This window comes from Amblyraja radiata, chromosome 16, assembly GCF_010909765.2.
Source record: "Amblyraja radiata isolate CabotCenter1 chromosome 16, sAmbRad1.1.pri, whole genome shotgun sequence".
NCBI classification, from domain to species: domain Eukaryota; kingdom Metazoa; phylum Chordata; class Chondrichthyes; order Rajiformes; family Rajidae; genus Amblyraja; species Amblyraja radiata.
The window spans coordinates 24336110-24346894 of record NC_045971.1 but is presented as its reverse complement, the minus strand read 5'-3'; positions in this window follow the sequence as shown (position 1 = coordinate 24346894).

Sequence of the window (10785 nt, the reverse complement as noted above, 5' to 3'; positions counted from 1 at the left end):
CTTTCAGAAAGCTTCAAATATTGAAGTGCTTCTTTTGGATCTGAGGATACAAAAAGGCATGTTTTATAAGGTTTTAAATATACATTTTATTTTAATGTAATAAGAAACTGATTAAAATACTCCAATATAACTAGAATGACCATTTAAAAAATAAATTGGAACTATTTAACGCTAATTTATTTGGAGACGATGAATAAATAATGATTGAACGCGGTGGGCAAGACAAGAGAGACAAGAGACAAGAGACATTTATTTGTCACATGTACCAATTGGTACAGTGAAATTTGTGGTCACCATACAGCCATACGAATAAAAAAGAGCACAGAACATGATAGCCTTTAACATAGACATCCCCACAAAGTTTCCCACTATGAGGGAAGGCACCAAAGTTCAGTCATCCTCCTCTGTTGTCCTCTGTTGTTCACCCGTGGTCGGGGGGCTCCCGAACCCCTCGCTGTCGATGCTACGGGCAGCCCAATGTTCAGGCCCGCTCACCGATGATGGAACTCCGATGTCGGAACGGGAGAACATTCTTAGCGGCTTGGACTTTCGAATCGGTCACTTCCTACCGGAGACCGCGGCTCCCGAAGTCCACAGACCGAGCTGGGCGGAGATTCACGCTGTCCGCCCTCGGCAAAGGGATCTCAGGACTCCACAATGTTGAAGTCGACGTCGCCCGCACTGAAAGCTCTGCAAACCACAGCTCCGCGATGTTGAAGCAGCAGGCCCAACACTCCAGAGCTTCAAAAGGTGATCCAGGTAAGGCATCGCCCGCTCTGCGGTGAATCCAGTGCTGCACCGCTGCTGAAGCTTTGGTCCGGTCCCCGGCAGGAAAGGCCGCGCCAATCCAGTTGGTAGGTCGCGGGGGGGGGGGGGAGGGGGGGCGAAGATGCGACCCGGAGAATTGTCACATCCTCGCCAGGAAGTGACTGAGAAACGGTTTCCCCCTTACCCTACCCCCCTCACTCACGTAAAAATACAAAAAAAATCCTCCAAAACGTACTCTTTAAACAAACTAAAAATGAAAAAAAAGATAGAAAAACAGACTGTAGGCAGAGGCTGCCATCAATGCGATGCCCCTAGTGGCTGTGAATCTGTGTTTCTCAAATCAAATTAAAAAAAACAAAGGAAAATAGCTCTAAAGGAAACTTAAGAACACAGATTGTTTTAAAATACTGTGAAATTGCATTTGTTTTGAATTGCAAATATGTTGCATTGCAAGTAAAACAGAACTCTGCAGAAACAAAGCATTTCATAGTAACCACAAATTTGCACCAGCATTGGCAAATTACCTGCTGAAAGTATCTGCTGAAGGATGCAATGATTCAGAAACAGGCTACACTACAAATTAGGAGCAGGGGTGGGGACATTTGGCTCGTCCCGAAGCTGCATGCCATTTAATAAGATCATGGCAGAGGAGGTTTGAGTGACAGAACGTAGAAACAAGGAACTGCAGAAGTTGGTTTACAAAAAAAGACACAAAATGCTAGAGTAAATCAGCAGGTCAGGCACCATCTCTGGTAAATAGGGATAGTTGACGTTTCGGGACGGGACCCTTCTTCAGATTGATTGTTGGGGGTGGGGAAAGCTGGAAGAGAGGAGGGGGGAGGGGAGGGGAGGGGAGGGGAGGGGGGTTGATAGACGGATGTTTAGATAAAGGCCAAAGATGAAAATAGAGAACGTGTGCGACAAAAGGATTGAATAGTTGTGAATTGTGAAGCTAGAGGAAGGCATAAAGGTGAAAGAGGAGAGGGAGGGGTGAAAAAGGTATGAGTTCAGATGGGACATATTGGGGAGAGGAGGATTGTGGGGGGGGGGGGGGGGTGGGTAGAAGAAGTGCGAGGGGGAGGTTTATGTTGCTACCTAAAATTGAAGAATTCAATGTTCATATCGATGGGTTGTAAGATACCCAAGCAGAATATGAAGTGCCATTTCTCATATTCCAAATGACACCTTATATTCCACAAGGGTGGCTTACAACCAAATGGTATGTACATTGAATTCTCCAATTTTAGGTAACTACAAAAACGTTGCTTCCTCCCTCCCTACTTTTCCCACATCCTCCCCTTTCTCCCCTGCCCCTCTTCCCTATGCCCCACCTGGTCTTGCCTCTGTTGCTGCCCTCACCCTTCCCCTCCACCTACATTCCTTCCTCCAGCTTCACAATTCACAACTCTTCAATCCTTTTGTCCCACACCTATTTTCTCTTCTCTGGCCTTTGTCCGACCATCTGTTTTTCAAAGAACCCCTCGCCTGTATCAACATATTAGCTGCCAGGCTTTGTCCTGCCAGGCTTTGTCCTGCCAGTCCTCCCTTACAACTTGTTTTCCCCCAACTCCTCCCCCACCCCAATCAATCTGAAGAAAGTTGCCACCAAAAACATCGCCTCTCCATGTTCTCCAGAGATGCTGCCTCCTGTGTTCCTGTGTTACATGCTGTGTTACTCCAACACATTGTGTCTTTGAGGGACAGAATGCCCTACTTTTAAGCTGATCTTAAGCTCACCTCTATATTCCTGCCCAGCTTGGTGATCTACAATTTCCTCTCTCTACCTTGGTTATAGAGAATATATCTATGCTCACTTAAAGCTATTCCAATCCGAGGACTCTGTGCAAGAATCTCACCTCATCAATTCACCTTTTCACTCTTCTAAAACTCCTGTTGATATATGCTGAGCCTGTTTAATCTTTTCTCATTTGACACACTGCCAATCCACCCAGTCCTGCCAACCTCCTCTGAAACATTTTCAATGCATTTATATATTTTTGTAACTAACTTCTCCAAGTGTGGTTACACCAGTGACCTTAATTATAAAAATACATTGCTTAATGTAGAAGTCGGCACTGCAGTTAAAGAAAGTGGCTCCATACATTATTTTTAGCATGTGTTGGCTGACAACAAGGAGGTTTGGCAAAGTGTCTCAAATGAGCATCTTTCAATGCATTCCATCTTTAATTGGTTTCTATGAGTTGTGGGCTCTAGTTCCCAACCAGAGACATAGTGCCTACTGTAGGTTCAAAATTCAGTGAGATATTGAGAGCCCGAGGCTTCAAATAAGCATTTCAAGATAATTCAAGGGCCCACCTGCCCTCTCAAATGTATGAGAAAGATCCTGCAGTGCTATTTGAAGATGAAGAAGGCAGTCCTCCTGTTTCAGTCATTCCTTAGCCTTCAGCTATCCTCGCTAAAATATTGATTGGTTCATCGACCCAGAGTTTTATGTAAGATTTTGTTCTGTGCGAATAGACCGTGAGGTTTTCTGCAGTAGCAGTAAGTGCACTTGAACAGAGATGATTGATCGTGGGAAAAGCACTTTGAAACATCCCAGGGTTGCCAAAGACATTGTAGGCATGTCTTTTTTTAATGATGATTGGGACTGTTCCTTTACCTGAATGTGCCGTGTGCATCCAGCCCAGTTACATTACAGCGGGTCAGGTAGACCATTTTCGGGTCGGAGCCCTTCAACATCAGTCATCCTTTTCCCCCAGAGATGCTGCCTGACCTGCTGAGTTTCTCCAGCACTTAAGTGATAAGAGCAGAATTAGGCCACATTCAGCCCATCAAGTCTACTGCGCCATTCAATCATGGCTAATCTATCTCACCCTCCTAACCCAATTCTCCCCACAACCCCTGACACCCGTACTAATCAAGAATCTTTCTATCTCTGCCTTAAAAATATTAATTGACGGTCTCCACAGACTTTTTGGCAAAGAATTCCGCAGATTCACCACCCTCTGGCTAAAGAGTTTCCTCCTCATTTCCTTCCCAAAGGAACGTTCTTTAAATCTGAGGCTATGACCTCTAGTCCTAGACTCTCCCATTAGTGGAAACTTCCTCTCCACTTCCACTCTACCAAGCCTTTCACTATCCGATAAGTTTCATTGAGGTCCCCTCTCATCGTTCTAAACTCCAGCGAATAAAGGCCCAGTGCTGTCAAACGCTCATCACATGTTAACCCACTCATTCCTAGGATCATACTTGTAAACCTCCTCAGGACCTTCTCCAGAGCCAGTACATCCTTCCTCAGATATGGTGCCCAAAATTGCTCCCAATACTCCAAATGCAATCTGACCAGCACCTTCTGGATGCTGCCTCTCCCGCTGAGTTACACCAGCATTTTGTGTCTACCTTTGATTTAAATCAGCATCTGCAGTTCTTTCCTACACCTTATAGAGCCTCTGCATTACATTCCTATATTCTAGCACTCTTGAAATAAATGCTAGCATGTTCACTTACTGTGCCACAGAAGGCAGTGGAGGCCAATTCACTGGATGTTTTCTAGAGAGAGTTAGATTTAGCTCTTAGGGCTAATGGAATCAAAGGTTATGGGGAAAAAGCCAGAACGGGGTACTGATTTTGGATAATCAACCATGATCATATTGAATGGTGGTGCTGGCTCAAAGGGCCGAATGGCCTACTCCTGCACCTATTTTCTATGTTTCTATTTCTATCTTTGGTATAAACCAGCATCTGCAGTTCCTTCCTACACACCAGTTATATTACAAATAGCTAATTAATGTCCTAGGGCATTAAATCATGTGCTTTGTTTGGTTAAACTCTTGCACTCATTTGTGTTGATGCTGCAACATGCCCACATCCTCAATCCTCTTATACTTTGTGCATTTCAATAACACTATGTAAATCAGTTGAACATCGTGCAGGATAAACAGAATCGTTGGGCAAGCAATGGTAAATGGAATTTAATCCTGACATGTGCATAGTGGTGGATCTTGGAAGGTCAAATATGTGTAGGACATACAGAGTAAGGGGTAGGGCACTGGAAAGTGTTAATGAACAGAGGCGTGGGGGACAAGCCCATGATCCTGCAAGTGGCCACATACGTAGATAGGGTGATCGAGAAGGCCTATGGTATGTTTACCTTCATTAACTGTGGCATAGACTATCAGAGGTCTACAGACAGATGTGGAGGCCAAGTCATTGGGTGTTTTTCAAGCGGAGATTGGTATGTGTTTGTTTAGTAAGGGTGTCAAAGATCACGGGTGGAAGGCAGGAGAATGGGTTTGAGAGGAAAAAATAGATAAGCTTTAATCAAATGGCGGAGCCGACGGGATGGGTCGACCAGCCTAATTCTGGTCCTTTGTCTTATGATCTTGTGTTACATCTTTATGAAACATTTATTAGGTCCCTCCTGGAATATTGTGCGCAGTTCTGGTCGCCACACTTATGGCGGGATGTGATTGTGATGGCGAGGGTGTTTAAAAGATTCACAGGGATGTTGCCTGGATTTGAGCACTTAAGGAGAGATTTGTTAGGATGTGATTGCACTGGGGATTGTTTTCCCTGGACTGGAAGTGGGTGAAGAGTGTCCTGATAGAGGAGGTTAGATAGGATAGGAGTAGGAATCTTTTTTCCCTCTCTTGGCCTGTCGATACAATAGAGCATTGGTGTAAGGTGAGAGATAACATGTTTAAATGCGGGTTCGAGAAAGGAATTATTTAACACAGTAACACAGGGGTGGTTGGGATCTGGAATGTGATGCCTGAGGAAATGATGGTGGCAGGGACTCTCACAATATTTAAGAAACACCGAGCAAACACCTGAATTGATATGGCATTGAAAGCTACGATCAAATGGGACTAGTATAGGTAAGGATAATGGTTGGCAAGCATAAGGTGGACAGTAGGACCACTTTGCGGCTCTGTAACTTTATAAATAAGGTAAATGATTGGGAGGTATTTCACGGAGTGTGTAGATATTGATTCAGTCCCATAACTTTAGGGAGTTGATGCTTACTGCTCTGGATGCTTATGTAAGAATATCAGAGAACCGAGAGCCCACTGTTTTCATGACCAATAATCTCTGCCAGCAAAATAGAACACTGCTGAAAAGATGTGTAACACTTAACGGACACGGAGGAAGGCTACTTAATGTTTTGGAGGTCATAAAAAACCTGTACCGAATTCTACACTTGCGGAATTGCATTGAAAAGACACTTAGTGTGCCGATTACAAAGGAAATTGTTTTAGAAATAGAACAAAGGGAAAACATGTGGAGAATATTCTCGACCACTTTTTGAACAGGCAAGTCGATGCTGGATATATGGAGGCTCCAGCAGTGGTTCAGTGGTAGCGATCTCTAAATCAATAGATTGATTGTGTATTGATGCCTCACTCTAGAGAAATAAAGAAATCACTTAAGGTGACACTTCAGCGCCACAGTGAGGGAATTCTGCTGACCAAGGACATTTCCTAAACAGTTATTGCCCCATTGTTCATTTGATATTTAACTGCTATCTTTTACCTTGAAATATGTCTAGACATCTTTTATTTATGACCTTCTTATTCAATCTCCGAGTTTCCCATCCAGCTGTGATAACCTTCTTTGGAATTGTTTGTTTCCTGCGTGTGTTTTTGAAGTCAAGAATCAAAGTGAAAGCTCTTTATGACTAAAGAATGGGTTTAGATATCGTTTACTTCAGTTTAGTTTAGTTTTGAGACAGAGCATAGAAACAGGCCCTTCAGCCCACTCAATCCTCGCTGACTAGCGATCCCCTCATATCAACACTATCCCACCACACAGTAGGGACAATTTACAATCATACCAAGCCAATTAACCTACAAACTTGAAGGTAGACACAATGCTGGAGTAACTCAGCGGGACAGGAAGCATCTCTTGAGAGAAGGAACGGGTGACGTTTCGGGTCGAGACCCTTCTTCAGACTGATACCTAACCTACAAACTTGCACGTCTTTGGAGTGTGGTAGGAAACCGAAGATCTCGGAGAAAACCCACGCGGTCACGGAGAGAATGTGCAAACTCCGTGCAAACAGCGCCCGTAGTCGGGATCGAACCCGGATCTCTGGCGCTGTGAACGCTGTAAGGCAGCAACTCTACCGCCCAGTATACATTTGGCACTGTACCAATAGCCATGTTTTAGATGACTAAATAAAGTGCAGGAGCTTTAACTATGAATCTATCTGAAATCTAAAATGGAGGGTGGAGATTTGGGTAATGTACCCAACCATTTATAATAGTATAATTGTTGATCTTGTACCATAAAGTAATTTGCAATTCCAAGTTGCTCTGTTTCTAAATACAACTGTACACCACTTCCAAGCCATTGATTGAAACTACACATGTGTGTAAGTAAAAGCCTCCGCTATCACTCTCAGCAGTGTGTTCCAGGCACCCACCACCTTCTGTGTGAAAACTTAACTTGATTATCTCCTTTAAAAATTGTCCCTCCTTCATATAACTTTCCTGGCTCAGATTTAATGGGCCAATGTTGCTGGATCAAAGTGTTCCTCACTCCATGAATGAGGCCTGAGCAGCAACAGGTTTCTGATGGCATAGGTAGAAGGTCCTGCCACTGAACTGATTCTGACAGCCAACAAAGACCTGCCCCAGCTTTCCTGACTTTTAAAACCGTGACAAAGATTTTAAATATCTCTGACAATTAGGGATACTTAGAATTAATATAGAAATAAACACGTTTTTTTCAACAATACCATTATTATTTCTTCTACAAATATAATAAATTAAAAGCCCTGTAGAAAACATATATTCAACTAATGCAAAAGAGTAACAAAACATAACACACTTTCCTTTTTCCTTCCATCTTTGCAGCTTTGCAATCTCCGTTGCAATCAATGGGATGTTGAACTCTACCCAAATCTAACTCAACCCAGGTGCAGATTCGGCGACACAAGGAACTGCAGACGCTGGAATAACTCAGCAGGTCAGGCAGCATCTGTGGAAGGAATGGATAGGTGTCGTTTTTGGTCAGGACCTTGCTTCAGACTGATGTGCTCTCCCCAACCACAATCAGTCTGAAGGAGGATCCTGATCCGGAGCATTGCCTATCCATTACTTCCACAGATGCTGCCTTCCATTGCCACCAATCAGTCCAGATTAATGATGGGACAACATTTGACATTACCTGCTTCACATGTGTTGTTTAGGTTCTGGATGTAGTTTGTTCCACCATTGTAAGATAAAATACTAATAACTCAGGCCCAATTACATTTTGAAAATGAATCTGTTGGAATTGTCTTTCCAGCTCTGTCTGTGTATAGCATTAATTTAATTACCAGGTATTGCAACACAAACTCTTCTCATTGCACTGATAGTCATACAGTAATATCACATGAATTGAATTAAGTGACTAACTGGAGAAATTATATAAATAGTGCTTGAAAAGTCTCCCATCTTTTGAAAAGTGTATGTTAGCTCAGGAGAAAAATAACTCATTTTATCAAGTTACAGCTAGTTTTATATTATTTCCAGATAATAATCAAATCAGGTGAAGTCAGGTTTATTGTATTATGCACAAATACGGTGAGGTACAGATACTATGACAAATTTTGTTTGCCACACAACAAAAACACTTTGACTCAGACGATACACAAAAACATAAATCATAATATATTGCATATGAATTACAAAACGGTGAAGAGTAAAAGGCTGCAAAAAAAGTGCAAAAAGACGCAATTATACAACAAGTCCATAGTAGTCCAATAGGTGGGCAGTAGTGTTCCATTGCTGAGGTAGGTTGAGGGTTGTGCAAATTGGTTCAATAATCCAATAGTTGTAGTAAAGCTGCTGCTCTTGAACCTGGTGGTGTGGAACCTCGGGCTTCTGTATGTCCTGCACGATGGTGGCAGCGAGAAGAGGGCATAATGCAATTGGAGGGGATCCTTGAAGATAGACAGTGCCTCATGGAGATGCTTTAGATGGCAGGGACGGTTGTGCCTAAGATTGACCAGGCTGAATTCACCCCTCTCTTCAGCCTCTTACATTCCTATGCATTTGAATATCCATACCATAATGCAAAAATCCTGCTGCCTTTAAGTGTGACATCCCAATGTTTTTGTGTAAATAACAAAATACTTGAATACTCAGTAGTTCCATATTATGCCATAATATAAGTGGTGGCGCAGCAGGAGAGTTGCTGCCTTACAGAGCTTGCAGCGCCGGACATCCGGGTTTGATCCCGACCACGGGTGCTGTCTGTATGGAGTTTGTATGTTCTCCGCGTGACCATGTGGGTTTTCTCCGAGATCTTCAGTTTTCTACGTACAGGTATGTAGGGTTAATTGGCTTGGTGCATGTGTGAGTTGTCCCTAGTGTGTGTAGGATAGTGTTGATGTGTGCAGGGATCGCTGGTCGAAGTGGGCGGTGAGCCATAGGGCCTGTTTCCGCACTGTATCTTCAAACTAAAAATATCCTTATCTTCTGATGCCCACAGAATATGAGGTGATTCTTCTATTGGTATGGAATAAATTAATCTTTCAGCTTTTGCTGCTGTCCCTCAAGAGGTAAGGAAGCACAACAGCTTATTGTGGACTCAAGGATGTATGAAACGGGAGCATGTTATGTGGTCTCTTCACCCTACTCCCTGTTTAGAATGAGCATGGTTGGCCTTATGTTTGTGTCATATTTAGATTCCTGCTCCTTTCATTTAGTCTGTGATTCCCTTGATATCTAAAGATTTATTGAATGTGCTTAATTACAATATCTGCAGTCCACTGGTATGGCGAATGCCATGGATTTGAGGAAAGTTGAGGAAAGAATCTTCCTCTGATCCCTGTCCTAAATGGTGGCCGGCCTTTTCCCACAATTATGTCCTGGTTCGGGATTTTTCTGCCTCTGGATATAACCTCTCCACATCCACCCTGCCAATCTTTTACAATGAGAACGCCTCTCATTTTACTAAACTGCACATGCCATAGAACAATCAATGTCTTTATTGCACATCCCTGCATCATGCCTCTACCACAAAGCAATGAGGAATCATCCCTGTCCTCCCTCCAATAATATATTGTCACAGCATAAATCAAGAATAAATTAGAGAGTCCATTTGATTCATTGAATCTTAACTCTCCATTCTACTCATTCTAGCCTAGTGATGAATTATGTTTTAATATTTAAATTATTTTGGTGTGCAAGAAATAATTTCTAAATACAACCTCTGGATATGAAATTTCTCTGATCATTACTTACATTTTTCTATGATTGGATCTTTCTCTGTAACTTTAGAGTAAAAATTGTAGTTAAGCCTTTTTCAAGTTCTTTCTTTACCATTCCCATCTCATCTCTCAATTCTATCCAATCATTGCCTCTGTAAAACGGAATAAAGAAGAAGATACTATCACAACATTTAAGAAACATTTAGACATTTACATGTCTAAGTAGAATTTCCTTCGCTCCATAGATGCTGCTGCACCCGCTGAGTTTCTCCAGCAATTTTGTGTACCTTAGACATTTACATGGATAGGTTTAGAGGATATGGGACAATGCAAGCAGGTGGGACTAGTGTAGATGGAACATGTTGGTCGATGTGGGCAATTTGGGCCAAAGGGCCTGTTTCCAGGCTGTATGACTATGACTAAGTAGAAATTCTGCCACATGATCCATTTATCTAGCATAGGATAGAATTTACAGAAAACTGAAGCATGATGAGGTACAAATTGCATGATCTGGCAATTAAAAAAGTTGGCTAATCTAGAATCTACCCATCTCTGCTGTAAAAATACTTTGTTTCTACCTTCCTTTGGGGTAGTGTTTAAGAAAGAACTGCAGATGCTGGAAAAATCAGTCTGAAGAAAGGTCTCAACACGAAACGTCACCTATTTCTTCGCTCCATAGATGCTGCCTCATCCGCTGCGTTTCTCCAGCATTTTTCTCTGCCTTCCTTTGGGGTAGTGCATTAAAAAGACTCTCTTCGAGAGGATGGGGAAAAATACTTAATTCGGTGAGCAGCCTCATGGTCATGAACAGTAATTCCTAGTTCTCAATTCTCCCATGAGAGGTGATCAAGGATGAT